The sequence below is a fragment of the Pan paniscus genome, chromosome 6 (assembly GCF_029289425.2).
Source record: "Pan paniscus chromosome 6, NHGRI_mPanPan1-v2.0_pri, whole genome shotgun sequence".
Classification (NCBI taxonomy): domain Eukaryota; kingdom Metazoa; phylum Chordata; class Mammalia; order Primates; family Hominidae; genus Pan; species Pan paniscus.
Window position 1 is genome coordinate 195959610 of NC_073255.2, and position 13285 is coordinate 195972894.

Consider the following 13285-nt stretch of genomic DNA (forward strand, 5'->3'; position numbering starts at 1 on the left):
ATGGGAGGACACTGAGGTCCAGGGTCACACAACTCACAAATGGCCAGCCTACGGAAACACTGTAAGAGGCAGAGTGTGAGGAAAAGGCAGGCACTTGTGATAACCCCACTGGTGGGCAGGAGCTAAGCCTCCATAGGTGGGGAAGGGAATTAACCCCAGGACACAGGCTCCAGTCTGGGGGCTTGAGATGCTCAGGGGACACCAGTTAGAACTAAGGCAGGAGGCCAAGGCAGAAGCTGTGCTCCTCTGCCTGGATGTATGAGGGCAGCAGAGGAAGAAGAGTTGGCAAAGCAGCCCAGAAACACATGAAGAGGTGGAGTGAATGTAAGTAGAGCATGCCAGAGATGGCAGATCAAGGCAGGGAGTTAAATTGAAGGAGGAGGCGGCCGCGGCCAAGGGTGCACAGTGATTCAAAGTTACAGCTGGTTATGGGCTGGGGAAACAGCTTCCTGTTTCACTGCTGTGAGGGGCAACCAGGTTGCAAGGAAAGGAGGGGAAGAGGGAGGCGTTAACATGGAGGAGTGAATGTAGACAGAACCTTCCAGATGTTGGCTGAAGATAGAAAGGAGAGGGAGGAGGGGTTCTGGAGGGAGAAAGAAGTTAAAGAGTATTTTTTTATATGGGGAGATATGGGAGTTTTGGGTTTTATTTTTGGCTTGTGAGAATGAGCTAATCTTGTATAAAGGGATTAAAGATTTTTTTAAAAATTTATCTCTGAGCCTTAGGTCTTTCAACTTTAAAACGAAGATAAAAAATCTATGTCTTTGGCTTATGAGGATTAAAATGTGAAAACACATTACTCCAGTGCCTGGCACATTATAAACACATAATACATGGTAGCTATTTGAAACATTTGATTATAAACTTATGTAGTGCTCATCTGGAGGCCTAGGAAAGTGTTATTGAAAGTATTTTAAATCTTAGTATCTTATATTTATCATTTATAGGGTATAGTAGGTTAAGAAATACTTCACGTATTTTGAAAGATTGGGCGGAAACATACCCGAAGAAGCATTCTTTTTATCTCTCATGTACATGTGGACATTATACATTTTAATTAAGTGTTATTATATGAGCCAAATTCCCTCCTCATGGGTGTTAGTAGGAGTTGACCTCGAAGGAGGGAGGATTTGGTTGTGGATTTATGACTCACATCTGCGAAAGGAGTAAGGGCGAATAAGAACAGGAAACTCTCTGATAAGCAATTTTACTATGTTTTCATTTTTATCTGAAACTCTGTAATCCAAGACTGGGGTAACTTTTCATATTTTTTAAAAATACTTTTTTATAGGCCGGAGTGATCTTGTGTAAGCAAGGATAAATCATAGACGTTAGAGATATGTTTGTCTCTGTGCTGTTTGGTGCAAATTCCATGAAAAAGAGCCAAGGCAGGGGGTGGGGGTGGTTGTCAGGAAACCAAGGGATGAGATGTTTTTCTTTTTCAAAGATGACACCTGTGATGCCAACTAGTGAGCATGGGCGAACAGAGCGGAAAGGAATTCGTTACAGTCCTAAAGAGGGATAAATGCATCTGGTGTCAGATTAACTCCAGCGAACAGCCTCACTCAGTCCTAAATACTGACTCAAAAGCATGTTGATTTCAGTGTGAGAAACAGATGTGTAAAGGTGACTTCTCATGAGGTAAAATATAAAGCAACATGCCTAGGTCTTAAAATCATGATGTTGAGTGCAACTATAAGAAAAAAATGGGCTTACTGATATAATGTTATTATGTAATTTAAAGCCACATTTGCATATCAAACAACCTTGCCTATTTCTACAGAGATAGTTGCTTTTTCTTTCTTTTTTTTCTTGTGACAGGGTCTCACTCTGTTGCCCAGCCTGGAGTGCAGTGGCACCATCTCAGCTTACTGCAGTCTTGACCTCCCAGGCCCAAGTGATCCTCCTGCCTCAGCCTCCCGAGTAGCTAGGATTACAGGCACAGGCCACCATACCTGGCTAAAGTTTTTTGTTTTTTATTTTTAGTAAAGATGAAATCTTACTATGTTGCCCAGGCTGATCTCAAACTCCTGGGCTCAAGTGATAGACCCACCTCCATCTCCCAAAGTGCTGAGATGACAGCCACCGCGCCCCCAGCCAAGATAGAAAGTTTAAGGACACATATCAAACATACTAGAGAGGTTGCTGATGGGATAGGGAGGATGAGTGTGAGCATCACAGACGAGGGAAAAAGCAAAATGAGACAGCGGCTTTGCCCAGATGGACAATGAAAATGTGCTATGAGTTAAAGAGCATGATTTTTAAAAGGAGAGAAATCTTTTAGTCATTGGTCTTCTCTTTGTTCTGGCTTAATGAATCTGCTGCAAAGGCAAATAGTTTTCAGGCAAACTTGCTGTCCTAGTGGTAACATTGGCTTCAAGGACTCCTCGAGCGGTTTGGGATGGCTTCCTGAGGGTGACAAAGAGGAGCTGTGTTTTCAGCCAAATATCAGAACCAGGGCCACTGCCTGCCACCAAACCCCAGTGGGCACCCCTACTTTGTGTTTATCTGTGGTGGCTACGCTTGCCCACCTGGGTGGGAACCCCGAGAATGACTCCAAACTTTTCCAGGGACTGCATGCCAGGGTATTTTTACAATTTATGTGTAGACTTTGTTCGGGTGGAAAAGTTATTTTATGAAGATGAAACAAGCAATTGGGGCACCTACCTTATGGCATTTTTTACATTGAGAGTGTTAAAAATACCCCTCCCCTAACCAAAACCCTGACAAATAGAGCCAGGGAAGGCCATGCAAAAAAGGATTCTTGGGCTTGTATGCCTGATAACAAAAACTTATCACAGAAGACTGCAAAAAACACAATCTTGCACAAAGCCCATTGCAACTTTGCACACAACAATGCTTCTGAAGGATATTTGCCCAACAACTGCCTGTCCAACCTGGGCCTGGCATCACCTTTGTTATTGATCTTTGTAGCCAAGGATAATCATTTCCAAATGATCATATAATCTTCCTCATTTTTTCTTTTGTCTTCCTTTACCTCCGTGAATATGCATATAGTTTACTCTGGCTTGCCTATTTCTATTGCAAGGCTCTGTTTCCAAACGAATATCTTTTTCTTGTGGAGAGCCTCTCTCTGTTTGTTATTTAGGTTGATAGCATCTAAGGGTGCAAACTTTTTTGCACCCTTAGATGCTTACTTCCACTACAACTTGCAGGTGGGCCTTGAAAAGTTCTTGGAATAAGTTTGAGCTTTGATCTTGTCCGGTTCATTTAGCATAGATTCTGAAAATGTGGTCCCTGGACCCACAGCATTAGCATCGCCTGGAGATTGTTAGAAATGCAAATTATCGGGCCTCATTCCAGACCCTCAGCTGGAAACTCTAGGGGCATGGCCAGACCCTCTGTAGCTGAACAAGCCATCCAGGTGGTTTTGATGCAGCTAAAGTTCTGGAACAACTAATGTAGCCCCATTTGGAAAACTTGGCTGTACAGGCCTCCCTAGCTGGTAAGCTGCTAGCATTTTTTGTTTGTTTGTTTGTTTGTTTTGATACAGGGTCTTGCTCTGTTGACCAGACCGTGACCTCCTGGGTTCAAGCGAGGACTCAGCCTCCTGAGTAGCTGGGACTACAGGTATGTGCCACCACCATGCCCAACTACTTTTTGTATTTTTTTTTTGTAGGGATGGGGTTTTAACCCAGGCTAGTCTCAAACTCCTGGACTCAAGCAATCTGCCCACTTTGGCCTCACGAAGTGCTGGGATTATAGGCATGAGCCACTGTGCCCGGCCCTGCCAGCTTTGTGTAAGCTGAGGAGTTTTTAAAAATACCTAGACTCAGGGCAAACCCCAGACACTTAAGTCAGATTCTCTGGGAGGTGAAGCCCAGGCACTGGTATTTTTAAAGTCTCTACAGATGGTTCTAATGTGCTGCTAAGTTAGAGAACCGCTGATCTAGACCAGGCCTTTTCAAACTTAATGTGCACGTGAATTACCTGGACCTTGTTAAAATGCAGATTCAGTCTGCATAGGCCTGGGGTGGAGCCTGAGCTTCTGCATTTTTAACAAGTCTCTAGAGGATGCTGCTGCATCTGGGCTGCTAACTACACTTGGAGATAGGAGGTTCTGGAGAGCAGAGGAAAGAGCATGAACCATAACCTAGGGGCCGGTAGTCCTGACTTCCGAGCCAAGGTTTGCCTTTATGTGGCTGGCAACTTGCTTGGACTCCTACCTCAATTCTTTGGGCCCAAGGTTTGTCCTGCCTCAGAAGGATGTCAAGAAAATTGAGTGAGTAATGCAGAATTGTTTCTTAAAGTGTGTGCAGATGCTCCATGAATTTATAGAGTATGTGGATGCACATTACTAAATTTTAATAGTTGTGAACATGTTGTTATGAGTACTTAGAACAAGTAATAATGGCTTTTGATGTATAGTAGTAAGAAAGCTTCCTTTTAAAAGGCATGTATTTAAGTTTCAAAAGTGGGGCTATTTAAAAATATATGAAATAAATAATAGTAGAGGTAATTGACAGAGCAAAATTATGAAGGCAGGATGAGAATGACTCAAGTTTGGGAAATGCTGAGAAAGCAGATGCCCAAGGGCTATGAAAACTTAAAAAAATAGGTAGCACTTGATTTTGATTGGCTGAATGAGATGATGTGTTTGATCATTTATGGGGTTGGCATTTGGCAACATGCACTGGGTGGCTGGGATCACTGTTTATTAAAAAATATTTGAGTCTCTACTTTGCACTAGATACTCTTTTAGTCTCTTGGAAAAGGGATTGGGGGGGCAGGCAGGATAAAAACAAATCATTTATGCCCACAAGAAAATTGCAGGAAGATAAAAGTCATGAAATAACCTCTGTGCTTCTAATTTAATATTTTTTTATAGATTATGAGAAAAAAGTTTTGCTCACTATCAGCTAGGAAAGCTGTCTTAGCACAACCATTCATTCTTGCACAAATCAAAATCAAGATGAGCCAGAAGGCTCCATTCTGACAGCTTCTAGTGGAGAAGCTACATTTACTGGACATGGGGAAAGTTGCTGGGCTCTAAGGACTGTGCTCATTTCTTGAACTAGATAAATGGTCTTGGTGTAGCATAATACCAAAACTTCTTGTCGCAGCCCATAAGGACAGAACTCAATCAGCCTGAAAAGGAAGTCAGTGACTCCGACTCAACACAGGAATGTTCTGTGATTCCTAAAGAAGGATGTAGGAGTGTGGCACAATTCAACCACAGTCTGTGGCCCTGTGCCTCTGCCTTGACATGAGTGGGATTTCCCAGCTGGTCATTTTCTTCTTATCTAAGACATTGAACAAATTACTTGACCTCCTCTGGGCTTCAGTACTCCCACTCATCAAATTAGAGGACTGGGCAGTCGCTAGGCTCTCTTTAGGCATCATATTTTAGTTTCTGTGATTTTAAATTTGAGAAGGGGTGTCTAAGGGAGAATACATAGGGGAGGGGGAAAGGCTTATTAAAAGTGTAGTTAGACACTGAATTTTTAAGAATTGCATTTTGTAATAATACTTTTACCTAATCGGGACTGACAATCTTACCTGATGATAGCACCTGGAGGAATGGCTGCATTCAAAAATAAAAATGAAATAAAACAAGATCTTATTTGAACTTAGCAATAATGCTGATTCCTCTTTTTGATTTGAGGAGGTTATAGCTGTTGTAAATGCTTGAATTGGGTCTGCCCAGGCAAAACGGAGTCAAGAGTCCATGTCTGATGAATTTTAACAATGTAGACAATAAAAAGGGTTGCTTAAACTGCCCCTCTTTTACCAAAACACATTTACAAATGAAAGAACAACACTTCCATTTTTTAAAAACATTTTTTGAGATGAAGTCTTGCTTTGTCACCCAGAGTGGAATGCAGTGGTGCGATCTTGGCTCACTGCAAACTTTGCCTCCCGGGTTCAAGTGATTCTCCTGCCTCATCCTCCCGAGTAGCTGGGACTACAGGCGCCCACCACCATTTCTAGCTAATTTTTGTATTTTTAGTAGAGACAGGGTTTCACCATGTTGGCCAGGCTGGTCTCGAACTCCTGACCCCAGGTGATCCGCCGACCTCGGCCTCTGAAAGTGCTGGGATTACAGGCGTGAGCCAACACGTGAGGCCAAAAAATTTCCATTTTTAATTGCAGGGTCTGGGGAATTAAAATGCATCCATAATATCTTGCATCTCTCCGCTCGGGCTTGCATGAATGCAGAGGGATGGGGAGGACTTCTTGAGGCAAGCATCCCCCTCTTGTCGCCTGCCATCTGGAGAGAGAGGGCTGTGATTTATCTCACTTTAATCAGGAAGGACCCGATGGGTGGATGGAGAGGTCTGATGGCTTTGTTGCTCCGTGTGGGAAAGAAACGGACAGAGTGAATTTGTGTATGATCCCTAAGGAGAAAGCGTCTTTGTGCTCTATTTCTTTTTGACCTGGAGCCCCTGAAAGCAAGCTAGTTACAAGTTGAAATAGGCCGTTTCTAAAGTGTGATTTTGTTTGTGTATGAGCCTTGATTACAAAGGGGAAAAAAACCCGCTTAATTTACATACAGCAGATGTAGTGCAGGATCCCCTGGGCTGTCTTTTCAGGTATCAGGAAACTTTGATGAAAGTCGCTTGTCTCATCTAGGAGTCATTTCATATTGTTTAGCAGAGCCTGGTATTAACATTTCCTTCCAAATGTTTACTGGAATCTGTGTGTTCCCTTCAAGTGATGCATACGAGGTGCACAGGCTTCCTGCCACTGTCATCCTAATCTTTCCGTGCAGACAGGAGCAGAGGGGAGAGCGCTGAGCCAGGCCCCAGCTTGCTTTTCTTTCCTGACTCAGCCCGGCTCCGCTGCACTTCTGAGCTCTTGCTGTAGGTGGTGCTGTTTGACCATTTTCTTCATGTGACCCTCCACTCGGTAATATAAATTCATTCGGAGGATGACCTGATATCAAAAAAATTCCTTTTGATTAGTAGAATCAACTTGTTTCTTCACACGATACTCTTCCCACTGAGACACATGGAGACAATTCTGACTCCAGGTTTGCAACCTTGATATTTCTCTCAGATGCAATTAAAAAAACAAAAAAGCATTTTGAGTGGCACAGTGATGCCTAGTGCATGATCATGTTTGTCTGCTCAAACATAAAAGGGAAACTGGTGGGTTTGAGGATGCCCAGCAGCACGACAGCTGCCAATGTAAATGAGCGGTATAGAGAGAGAGGGGGCGGGAGGGGACTACAAACTTCAGAATATGAGCTGATTGTTTATAAGTTAAAAAAAAAAAAAAAAAACAAGTCAAAAGGGAGCCCAGGATGGTGCAGGAAAAAGGAGAAAGGAAGATTTTCCTTGCAGCTAATCAGGAGAGTTCATAAGGGCTGATTACATGTGTGGAAGCCTTAAGTTCTTTTTTTTAAAAAATGTGAAAGTTTGCATGTATGTATGTATGTATGTATAGCTTCGTGTATTACCATTATTATTGCAATCAGCAAATGGATTTACTTCCTTTATCTCATGGGCTCCTTCCCACTCACTTCTGGCAGCACATTTTCCTTTCTCCTTCATCCCAGAACACCAAAGAACAGATGCGCTTCCTAACCCTGGCTCCAGGGGACTTTATACAATGTAAACAGTGCACCTCTAACGTGGTTCACCGCTTAGAGAACGTGTGTCCCATTTTAAAACTGTGACTCCTTTATATTTTGCAGTGCTTATTTTAATAAGAGACATTGGACTTGTGACTTATTTTTCATGGAGGAGTGAGCTTAATGGTTGAAAGTAATCGATAAACTTGTTTTTCCTCTGATGCCATCAGCCAAGATCCTATGGCAATAGTAAGGGGATGACACTGGGCTGGCACCCCCTCCATAACATATTTGGACCATTTTTTTCCCCCAGAAGGCACATGCAATAGCTTTGGTTTGTAAGAGAGAGATGGTGTACTTGGTTTCCTTCTGTCACACTTTTGGTGAAATGAATTAGACTTTTAAATCAGGAAATTCAGCGAGATGAGTTAGATTTTTACACAAGAGCAGTGGAGGACTTCCAGCTGGTTGGGGGAATGATACAGAAATATCTTGCTAAATCAGGGTCTGGTGGAATGCTGCTCCCCTGGCAGGCTCCTCTTCACAGGGAGCAATCTGTGGGTTGCTTATAGAACAGAGCGAGCAGGAGGCATAGCATGGTCTTGCTCGTGGGAAGACCCGGTGTTCAGATGTTTGTCATTAGGAACTGGGTGTGGGCTTTTTCAAGCTAAACTGAAGCAGCAGTTCTATTAGGAAGAGCCTCCCAGATCAGCATCTTCTGTTTCTGGATACTCTCCCTTTGAAAAGCCAGATTTCAGCAAAAAGCTTTGCTAATGGTGAAATTGCACAACTGAAACCCTATGGGAGCAATGGGAAAGATGGAGAAAGAGGTGGTTATATCATGTACTTCAACAGTTTATTTAGAGGCTGTTGACGTTAGAATAACAAGCCAAGACAAACAAAAATACTCATTTTGGATGAAAATATTGTCTTTTCATGTTATTATAGATAGCTGAGTCCTAAGACTTATACAGAAACACATTTTCCTAATGAGTGGCTGATTTTTCTGGTTGTGCAAGTAATATCCAAATTATTGTACAAATTTTTGGCTCAGGAGCAAACATTGTATTGCATATTGAGCTAATCACTTGCCCTTTCTAAGGTAAGCCCTTACCTCTGCTTTCCCTTCATCTTGTCATTTCTGTTTGTTGGGTACAGGTTTCCTGTTGGTTCTTTCTTTTGGCTCTGATGTAACATGAATGCAGTTCTTAACATCCTTTCAGACATAAACACAACCTAGCTCATTGTTTCTGAGTTCATATAGAGGTTTTCTTGCCCCTGAGACTTTCGTGTCAGACAGCTGGATGTTGCTGTGTTCAAGGCTCTATATGTTGATTTTGTATCCTACAACTTTACTGATTTCACCTATCAGTTCAGTTCTAACAGTTTTCAAATTTTATTTATTTGTTTTTGTTTTTAAAATATTGTATGTTTCATTTTAGAGTCAGGAGGGTAGATGTACAGGTTTCTTACACAGGTATATTGCATGGTGCTGAGGTTTGGGCTTCTAATGATCCCACCACCCAAGCAGTGAGCATAGTAATCGATAGGTAGTTTTTCAACCCTTGCTCCCACCATCCTTCCCTCCCACGTTTGGAGTCCCACAGTGTCTATTGTTCCCTTCTTTGTGTTGAGTTCTAACCTTTTTTAAGTGAAGTTTGTAGGGTTTTCTATATATAACAAGATCACGCTGTCAGTAGAGACAGTTTCACTTCTTCCTTTCCTATTAGGATGCCTTTTATTTCTTTCTTTTGCCTAATTACCCTGAGAAGTGGTGTCCGTGGGCATCCTTGTCTTGTTCCTGATGGTAGAGGAAAAGTTTCAACTTTTCACCACTGATTATGGTGTTAGCTATGGGTTTGTCATATATGGCCTTTATTTTGTTGGGATACAGTCCCTCAATACGTGATCTGTTGGGTGTTTTTTTTTTTTTAACCATGAAAGGGTTTCGAATTTTGTCAAAAGCTTTTTCTATATCTATTGAGATGGCCATATAGTTTCTATCCTTTATTTTTCTAATATGGTATATTATATGTATTGATTTACTTATGTTGACCCATGACATGATCATGGTGAATGATTCTTTCAATGTGCTATTGAATTTGGTTTGCTAGGATTTTGTTGAGGATTTTTGCATCTATGTAGATCAAGGATATTGGCCTGTCATTTTCCTTTCTTGTAGTGTTCTTGTCTGGCTTTGGAATCAGGGTAATGCTGGCCCTGTAAGATGAGTTTGGAAGTATTCCCTCCACTTCAGCTTTTGGAAGAGTTTGAGAAGGACTGGTATTAGTTCTTCTTAAAATATTTGGTAGAATTAATCTGGGAAGCCATCTGGTTTTGGGTTTTTCATTGATAGGAGACGTTTTCTTACTGATTCAACCTCCTTGCTTGCTATTAGTCTGTTCAGATTTTTTAATTTCTTCATGAGTCAATCTTGGTAGGTTTTATGTGTCTGGGAATTTATCCATTTCTTCTAGATGATCCAATTAGTGTGTAATTATACCTAGCAGTTTCTTATGATCCTTTGTATTTCTGTGATATTGGCTATGATGTTTCATCTTTCATTTCTGATTTTATGCTATATTGAAAACATGAGGCATAGCAGGTAGGGGGCATTGGTCAGGACTTGGGGTATAAACTGGCAGATGTTAAGGTGGGTGATTCTGGTTAACTCAGAAACTCCGAAGTCCCGTGTGGAAGAATTAACTGCCTGTACTCACCTAGTAATGTATATCCTTGGTCAAAAAAAGATCCAGCTGAGAATGTTGGATGAAGGGACCAAATCAATATTCATCATTATATTGAAAACAAGTCAGATTGGCTGTGGTCTTTTGACAGCAGGTCAGTGGCTAAGTCTATTTGAACAAAGTTAGGGCAGGTTCAAGGGAGAATCCTGAGATCGGTATTCTTTGTTCCATACAAACTTGCCTTTCAGTTTCTTCTCCCCATGCCTCCAGGATGTCCCTGCACAGCCCGTAGGGGCCCCTCCTTCAGTACCTTGCCTTACGAAGGGGAGAAAATGAGTTTTCCAATGTTAGCATATATTTAGCCTTCCAAAATTTCTATTTCTATTTTAGGGGAGCTCTAGGAAAACAGCAGATTACTCTAAATCCCCAGGTAAAAATCTGAAATGGTGGAATTTCATATGACCAGGAGACATATTTTGGGGCAAGTGGGCTTTTCACAATCACTTGGACATGAAGGCATCTGCTTCTTCTATGCCTAAAATATTCCTTCAATTTAGTAGTTTAATTCCTCTTCCTCTTTTTCAAATTTCAAGACAATACATGTAGTGACTGAACAATTTGGATCCAAGTTTCACTATTTAACTGCCAGTGTGACCTTGGGTGAGTCGCTTAATCTTTTCAAGGCTCAATTTCATCATGTAAAGTGGAAGTACAAACAATCCCTGACTTACAATATTTTGACTTATGATTTTTCAACTTTAAGATAGTTTGAAAGCAATACACATTCAGCAGAAGCTGTACTTTGAGTACCCATACAACCATTCTGTTTTCCACTTTCAGTACAGTATTCATTATATTACATGAGATATTCAAAGCCCACTTTATTATAAAATGGGCTTTCTGTTAGATGATTTTGCCTAACCGTAGGTTAATGTGAGTGTTTAAGGTAGGCCGAGCTAAGCTATGATGTTTAGTAGGTTAAGTGTATTAAATGCATTTTCAGCTTACAATATTTTCATAAGTTTATTGGAATATAACCCCATTGTAAATTGAGGGGTATTTGTAATAATGATATCTCTTCAAGGAGACTTTGTGAGCCTCTCATAGGAAAATGCATACACAGATGCATATAAATATATAATCTTTATTTTCCATACATATGATATTCTTTAAGGATATTCAAAAATCTGGAAACAGTTGCCTCCAGGGAGATAAATGGTAGTGGGTTGGGAAACTTTTAACTGTATATGCTTTTGTACCTTTTGCATTTTGAATCAGATGAATGTATAATCTACATAAAATATTAAGATTAAAACATCACCAAATAACTTATCAGGAGTTTGGTGAACATAAGGGAAGGCCGCCTATGGTGGCTGTATTTTATTCAGTGTTGGTCACTGTTGGGCACTTCATAGAGTTTATTTCATTTCATCCTCACAAGCGCCGTAGGAGGAAGGGGCCCCAGAGGGATTCATGGTTAGAATAGCAGAGTAGGAGCATTTGGCAGCTATATTCTGTGTAGGCGATTACTTAAAAGATATTTTTGTTATAAAATGTTTCAAACATACAAAAAATATAGAGAATCAGTTTTCTATAGTTATTAAATATTCTTAATGGGTAGTCACAGAAATTATCATCCAAAGTGGGATATTCTTGAGAGAAAAAGGAGGTTCTATTTATAATTATGGCGGGATAACAAACTTAAGATGAACAGCTCTGGACAAACTGGGTTGTATGGTCCCTGGAAAACAAGGATTATTGTAAATGTGAGTCCCGCCTTGTGCTTCTCTCTGTCCCACCAAGAAAATATGATCTTGATACAGATGTTCATTGTGTCAAGGCAACCATGGCAACCATGATCTAGATACACTGTTCAAGTTTTATGCTGATCCTACCTATATATGTCTCAGGAACTTTCCAGAGTTTCCTTTGAGTGCTTCTAAATTTTGCATAAATGGTATGTTGTCCCTTGTCTCTTTTTAAAACCAGTAAGCCATTTTCCCTTCTTTTCCTGGAAAATTAAAGGAACAAAGACCAGGAAATAATGTATTAGCTAAGGTTCTGTTGATTGAAAGCAGCAGAACCTAATTCTGGCTAGCTTAAACCATGCTAGGATTTAATGAAGAATACTGCAGAATCTTAGATATCTTATGACTGGGAAAGAGGAAGTTCAGGCAGTTCCTGGGATGTCAGCAACAGGTAGCTGTCAATTAACTGCCCCCACACCACCCACTGCTGCCGTCATCAATATAGCACACCACAATGACTCCCAGCCTCTGCACATCTGGGTTCCGGTGTTCAAATTCTAGAGACAGCAAGAGAAATCCCATTGAGTCAGGGATCCTTCCCTGGGTCACACTCCCTGCATATGGTCAGAAATGCAGGATTATGTACTAAAGACACAGCTAAAGAGGACCCACTTCACTGTTTTGGGACCATTTGCAGGGGAGGCAAAATTGTGAGCTACGCACTTAAAGAGGTGATAACCATAAGTTTGCAGGAAAAAAAAAATTGGAGAAGAGAAGGATAACACTATGCTACAGTTTCTTCTGAAAATGGATGAAGGGAATAGCATTTCCATTTGGAAATTCTCTCCTGGCATTTCAATATTTATGGATTCTGAATTCTGAGAAAAATCAGTTGAGAAATTAGGAAAATGGGAAGGAACATTCTAATTTTCCTGTGAAAATTACAGCTTAATAGTCAGTATAGAGAACTTACTGGCTTGAAGAAATGCACTGACTTCAAGTCAAGCAAGATGAGGAAGCACTGACATGTGGAGATGAAAGTTAAGGTGAACAGGACAGGAGCAGTAAAGGAGCCTCAGTCAGACTTTCTTGTATCTGTTGCTGTGTTACAAGTGTGTGTTCATGGCCTTGTCCACGGCTAACAGTGAACCATTTCTGCAAATAAATATTAATGTGTTCATAGGCATAGTATATGTTTTACAAATCCTATGAGAGGTTTTCTAAGAAATGCCAAGTTTTAGAAACAAAATATGCCCTTAAATCGGCAATTTTGACAGTTGCTTCTTTCTAGTGCTATTCATCTTGCCAGGAGA

General features: G+C 40.9%; 1 long non-coding RNA gene across 1 annotated transcript in view; it reads left to right on the forward strand.

The window, feature by feature from the left end:
* The first annotated feature begins 3363 nt into the window (after positions 1-3363).
* LOC134730731 (uncharacterized) overlaps positions 3364-13285 on the forward strand; it is a 37819-nt gene continuing 27897 nt past the window's right edge. Inside the window, exon 1 of the long non-coding RNA XR_010112687.1 lies at positions 3364-3591. This is a non-coding gene — a long non-coding RNA (uncharacterized LOC134730731). The remainder of the gene's footprint in view (positions 3592-13285) is intronic.